Raw genomic sequence first — 7,318 nt, 5'->3', positions numbered from 1 at the left:
GCTGTCATTTCTAGCTTTAGCTCTGATATACCAATCCCTGTTTTGAGAAAATCTGTCTCCCTCTTCCGTTGTTGTTAGACAGTAGGTTTCTTCCTACTGTTTCCCAACAAATAAATAGTATGCAGAACACAGGTATTAAAATGGAATGGTTCTTTGTGAGAAAATTTTTAAGTATTTCAGGTAGATCTACAATCTATTTCCAGTAGTTTACACAATCTTTCTTTGTTGGGATTGGTTCTTACAAACAACAACAGAACAAAATCAACGAACATCAAAACACAAAGCTTAAGTGAGAAAGAATACCTGCCAGCCTTCAGATAATGCCAAATATATAGGATCACTGAAGTGAAGAAATACAGATACAAGAGGAAAAACAGAAAAAAAAAAGAACAGGCAAGAAGAATGTTGACTGGTAAAGGCAAGGAGCTAGGAAAGCAAACATTGCAGTAGCACAGGCAGTAGGTGCACCAAAGGACCAGGTCAGAGAACTGCTACCTTAAAAAAAAAAAGCCAATTACAATGGATGCCCATGCAAAGACAACCAACCAACAAAGAAAATCCTTGAGTATCACAGGAACCTATTTGTCTGCCCGAGAAAAACAAAGCAACAAGCATATCCAACTGGGACACACACGATCCAAAGAAAAAATGTCACTATTTTTGTGCAAGAAATTAAACTATTGCACCATCCCGTTCGGTACATGATTAGATTACTAGCATTTTATTACAAAACAGAAATCTGAAGCTGTCAGCTTTAGTTCACGATTCTCTATACGAAAGAAAGAATCTTACTTCCCTAAAATACCCTGAAGATTTATAGAAGTCACTGGAACCTTACACTGGGTAATTGAGCTTCTGTCTAAACCTCCTCGCTATAAACAAACAGAACCTGTACGTGGCTGAAAGCCACGAACCTGCAAGGAACCCTTCACAGGTGCATCTATATATTGCAACAGATTTTCCCCAGCTGCCAGCTCTGTGTGGGTACAAGCACGTGTTCATACAGAACAGCTTGCAGGATGCAGTGTGAAGCTGACGTCTAAACATAGTGTAATATAATTGGAACCAGGTAATGGAGTAGATCTGCTCAGCCTTTATCTTCTTTCATTGCAAGGCTAGCAGAAAAGATAACACTCAAGGTTTGACCAATCCTGCCACAACCCATTAAAAAATATACTTAAAAAAAAGTTAAAATATTGCACCTTAGAATCCATATTCTTGTGCTTGTTAATTTGAAATTCCAATATAAAGCCAGAGTACATGAAAAATGTGTTTTATAGTTACAAATAAGAGGCTTTTTTTAACAAAGAGGTCGTGATCTCAAAACTCAATTAGCTCAATCATATCTTCAATTTTCAGATCAGTCATATGAACACTTAATACAGAAGGACTGAGTTTCCAAAATGCAACTATAGGTATTAAATTGTAACACAATATGAAGCTAGCCATCATTGATAAGCATCTGAGTATTCCTGCATAAACTCACTTTGACTTTTGAAAGTTAGACATGCAACTGACTTTACACAGCTTCTTGAGCTAAATGGACAACCAAGAATGTTCCATTCTGTACAGACACATAGCTGAATTACCTTCCTAGCAGTCAACATTGGATTTCTCCTTTACAGTTCAACTGGTAGGGCAACTAACAAAAAGTTAATGTATGTTGTGCAGGATAAGCATTACTTAGAAAACAACAGATACCTTTTTCTTTTTCCCCCAAGACTCGTGGTTGCTCTTTCTTAAACATACAACTAGACATCATTTCAGTATTTTTCTCATATATTGTTTCTAGGCACACACACTGAGAGACTTAAAAGTACTATCGGAAATGAACAAAAGTTCTTGTTTCTCCAATGCAGCTCTGACAAAGGTACCTCTGGATCTTAGCGGGCCTGCAGAATCACAAAAGGAATGCAACAATTCGATTTATACAGCTGTAACATTTATTGACAAACAATTAACTATTGTTACAACTTTGAAACATGTTGCAAAACTGTAATTGATTGCTTGAAACAATTACTGTCTCATTTAAGAGTTAGCACACAGTCTTTTCTTCAAAATCTTAATACGGTTCTACAGACATCTCCGATTACAAAGCAAGGACAAAGCCAAGGAAAGCTGCTTGCTGGTAAAGATGTGGCGTGGTGGTCTTCAAACTCTAATGAACTTATCGGTACAGAAACTCCGGCTGTCAGATTTGAGAAACCAGAAATCTGTGCTCTGCATTACTTGTCGCTCAGTATCTTCCGTAAAGACTCAAACGTACAGCTTTAATTTTAATGTAGAATTGTTTATTTTAGACCTTTAAAGTCTTAAGAATTCTGTTGAAAAATCCGTGGGCAGTTAATACAATGAAGGTGATCTAGTTATGCCAACACACTGTTCAGTAAAAAAACATACAAACCATAACAACAAACAGCCACAGAAATAGACTGCTGCTTTCTTCAAAAAGTGGAGGACCAGAAAAACAAGATAAAACCTGCAGTTAACTGGAGGATGTTGGTAAATCCAGACTACAGTGCTCAGAGCACGTCTGAGTCTATCTGGAAGTTTCTACTATGAAGTATATATTCCATTAAAAACTTCACTTTCCATTGCTTTATTCTCAGTTGTAAAGTCTGGGAATTACTTTTGGAAAGCATCTTTAGAAAGTATGGCTAAAAGATAAGTAGTGCAGCTAACTACTAAACTGGTCCAAAGATACTACTTTAGATTTATTACATGTTGTTTGAGTTAGAAATTTTCTAAATGCTTTAAGTCCTCATATATAGCTCATTAATTATTTCATAGGTGTATTTAATTGCTGTCAATACTATTTACAATTATGTATGAAAGTATAGAAAGCAATGTACTACACAGGAGTTTCATTATGAGTCCTCTAGAGAAGTCCCAACTATTTCAGGTGGCTCTCCATGAACACTCTTTCAGAAACTACAGATTTAACCCCAGGCGTTCTCTGTATTTTGGAAGTATATCAATAACTATTATCTACAAATCACGCATTTATATGGATTAAGTAAAACTATATCTTGAAATGATGCCAAGATGAACCACTGTCCAGTGATTTACAGAAGATTAGTCATCGTCAGGTCTAGATCCTTAACAGATATTTAGGTAGAGAATTCCTAAGAGAATTAGAAGGAGCTACCCATCAAAATACAAAAGAAAATCTGAACTCTCGAGAAAACAGATCTTCAGTGAAATTATTATAATAGTGTTACTAGGCCTTGATAATCTATAATATTAGTACCAGTATATTTACCTATAATACTTGAATGTATCATCAAGCCTGTGATTTTCAAGGATTGCCATCACGCAAAAACATACTCTCATAAATCCATGGCATTTAGACTTCAGCTGTCAAAACTGTGGTCACCACAAATATCCTGTGGGCACACGCAACCACGAGAGACAGAGCAGGGGAAGGGAGATTGAGAACTATTGTGAAACAGAAACATATCGCAGAAATTTAGGTTTCAGACAATTAATACGATTATTTCAAAATTCTAGACACATTTTACGTACACAATGCTTGTGAAAAATTTTATAGAGAAAAGGAAAGATGACCACTGAAATGACACTAGCACTAATTAATTCAATTACCTTAGAAACAACATATGAAAAAGGAGAATATGATATCCAACATATCTAAGTTTAATACACTTCACAACAGAAAACCAAACCGAGTATGTACTATGTCATTTAATTCTTCTGTTTTTTGACTGATTGCAATGAAAGGAATGTTGTAAAAATGCACCTTTTGCATGAAAAAAAAAAAGCAAAACCAACTCTTTCTTTCTAGGGATGACAGAGGATACGTCTCTTCACCCTTCCACACACTAAGTTACTTAGCGTCCATTCATTTCCTCTTCTGGCCAAGAAGTTAATCCTATGACACTCTGAAGTAGGTAGCGAAATTTCAGTTTCAGTTGTAGAAAAGCATTTAAGACCAGCAGTTAGAAACTAATCCCTCCTATACACACGGTGGGTGGTCTATCAAGAACTTGACCACCTCCACCTCTTCCACACGCGCACCGAGCTATCTACAGAGATTTGTTTTAAACAGGTGCATTAACTAGACACCTACGTGCACACTCCAAAACGATACAGATTTTGTTTTGTTGTATGAAGGATTGGCAAACGCAGTTATGAATACTGCAATCTGTAATTAAAACATCAAGACATACCTATAGTAACAATGTCCCTCAAAAATAATCAGTAGAATCTGCTATATTCTTTTTTAACTTTAGAATGTGTACTCTTAAAAGAGAGTAACTACTTTTGCCACACATTATACAGAAATTTTAGCGCCTTGGAGTAAGGTTTTACGTGCACAAGTAATTTATCATTAGATCACAGACTGGACCAAATTTCTAATTGTCTACTACGCCACGCAATTTCATGCTATGCAAGTAAAAACAAAACCAACTTAACTGTGTAGAGGGCATTTCAAGTTCAGCAGCTGTAGTAAATACAACAGCAACGAGCGTTCAAAGTTTCTAGCAGACAACAGGAGCAGAAGCAATCTGGTTTATTTTTACACCAAAAAAAAAAAAAAAAGTACTCTCTTTGGTTCCATGCAGGTTAACTACTGAGCCACCTCCACCTGAAATGTGTGCTCCTAACAAATCTTTCTGCTTATGATTTACTCTATTCTATTAATAAAGATAGCATAAACAAACATTTGTAGTTGGTAACTTTCCATTATGATGGTCTCACCATTCCTCGAGACATTGATGACATTTTCCTTAACTTTTTTATTTTTCTTTTTGTCCTACAAACAGAAATCTTATATTCCTATTTTCTCTGGTGTTATCTTATTAAAAACTAAAATTACAATCTATGATTATAGTACAAAGATAAACCAGAAAAGGCTATTAAACATCACCATTTAAAATTATTTAATTGCTAGATTCATGTTCTTTCCTGAACCCAAATCTATCCCAATTGCATGATTAGAGGTATTAAGGAAAGGGCACGCAGACTTTTCCACCAAACAGCCAACAGCAGCAAGAGAAAGAACAGGCAGTACAGGTCATTGGTTTACTTTGAGACATCAATTCTTATTTTACTGTATCTAAGTAGTTATTTCGCCGAGTCAGAACATAAAGGAAAATTATGAAGAAAACACAGCTACTCTGAAAAGGATCTTATCTGGAATGAAAGACAGTGGGATATTATAGAGGGAACACTAGAATTGAAAGAATTAAGTGTGGTTTGTGAAGCAGCAAGTGCAAAGAGCAGCTCGCTCAGCTCAAATGAAGTTTGAGCCTTATACACTGGAGAAACTGTTCAGAAACAGTTCATCTGTACAAAACATGACCCCTGTAATGCTGCCAAAATCAGTGAGAGCACACAAGTGCTAATCACGCAAGCTAAAATGGCTCAAGCTGCTTTGACTTCCATGCATGCCTAAACATAGATAGTGGCATACCCTAAATTATAAGTTAACAAAAAGAATGCAGATGTTTTCTTTACCTGTACTTCTACATGCAATCAGTACACCTCCTCATCATCCACAAGCAAGTACACTCCTCCACTCCTATACTTGGAAATCTGAACACAGCTGACATGCAAGACTCCTCCTTCTATACCTCACCCCCTCAAGCAGCGCTTTGGAGATGCAGTGTGAGCATTTTGAAACAGAAAGAAGAATTCAGTAATCAATTCACTGCTACGCTAAAAAGCATACAGTATAAAAACCATCACCTGGTCATACTCATAGAGGAAAGTTACTGGTGACTAGAAGAAAAAGGCAACAGCAAAAAAAGAAGGGTTGTATAACAGAGTGTGGAATAACACTGCACAGTCTAACACTCTCCAGAGTCATCAGTACCTAAACACACAGTTTGGCTTTTTGATTTAGGAAAAAAATGCACGCGTTTGGAGGTTGACTTAAATATTTCGTTACAATTCACAGCTATTACCTTCAATATATACTGCCATACAAGCTCTAAACAAAAGCATACCTTAGAACTGGAGGGTGAGAAGAGGTAGAGGAAAACAGATTTCATGCTCTAACGAGTACCACACTATCACACCTGGAATGTTAGTTATTTTACTAACAAGAATCATTTACGAAACAACACTTTCTAATGACCTATGGAAGTGTTTGCTCTATCATGAATATATCCACGGAAAATTTCACAGAATATTTATTGTTTTCTAAAAGCCGAAACTGCATTTCTTTAAAAACAAAGCAGCAGCAGAATCAGAACAAAACATGTCCACAGGAAACATTATCCACAAAGTTGTCTGCTAATCCGAGACAAACAGAAACGAAGGGACAAAAAAGCAGACCATGTACCGGTTTCCTTATGCCCTAACAACATTCCCTCGTTCCATTGGTCGTGTGCCCTTTTCAAGCCGTAAGGGATGGCATTCCTCCTTCCCTTCGCACCAGGGCGGACCGTACGCGCCGAAGGGGCAGGGAGCAAAGAGGACGGAGACAGCAGGAGTAATCGTTATTTAACGCGGAGAAGGGAAAGCCGCTACCCGCAGCCGCACAACCCACCCCTTACATTCCACGCCCGAGATCCCCCAGAGAACCCGGGTGGCTGGGACACGGCTCCCTCCAGGAGCGATGGCTGTCTTGTGACGGCGAGGGCTGCGCTACCACCGAGTCAGCGCGCACGAACCGGGGCCCTCCTCCCGCCGCATTGCCCCGCTTTCCATTACCCACAAAACCGTAGCTGCGAAAACGGCACCCGCAAAACCGACCCAGGTGAAGCACCAGCAAAAATCGAAAAGACCAGTTAAAAAAGGCCGGTCGGACGAAGACAAACAGCGGCGCCCGCCCCGGCACGCCGCAGCCGGCGCCAGACCCGCACGGGGGTCGCATCCTGCGGGCGCCCACCTCACGGCTCCGCGCCCCCCGCGGCCGCCCACACCGGCGACGACCGCGGCACTGGGATGAGCTGGAGCACGGCGCCTCGCTCTGCGCCGGGCACCCGGCGCCTGTCAGGGGGCCTGGGCACCAGGACACGCCCGGGCGCCGGTGCCGTGCCGAGGCGGGGGGCGGCAGAGAGAGCAGGGCAGAGGCGCCGCTGCCCGACGCCCCCCCCCCGCACGGGTGCGCTCCGGGTGCCGCTGGCCTGGGGTGAACCGTCGCCCCTCCCCGTGAGGGTGTCCCCCCCACCCTCCCCTCCTCCCTTTCCCTCCCGGTCCCGTCCCCTCCCGCCGCCGCTGGGCAGTACCTCATATCTGCGCGGGCCGGCGGGCCCTACTCACACCCATGGCGACGGCGGGGGGGATGGAGGAGCCGGAGCGGTGTCCGCCACCGCCTCCGCCAGACGCACCATCCCCTCCCGCTGCCTCC

The sequence above is a fragment of the Tauraco erythrolophus genome, chromosome 1, assembly GCF_009769465.1.
Source record: "Tauraco erythrolophus isolate bTauEry1 chromosome 1, bTauEry1.pri, whole genome shotgun sequence".
In the NCBI taxonomy this organism is placed as follows: Eukaryota; Metazoa; Chordata; class Aves; order Musophagiformes; family Musophagidae; genus Tauraco; species Tauraco erythrolophus.
The sequence above is the reverse complement of the archived record's forward strand: the minus strand, read 5'-3'. Positions refer to the sequence as shown.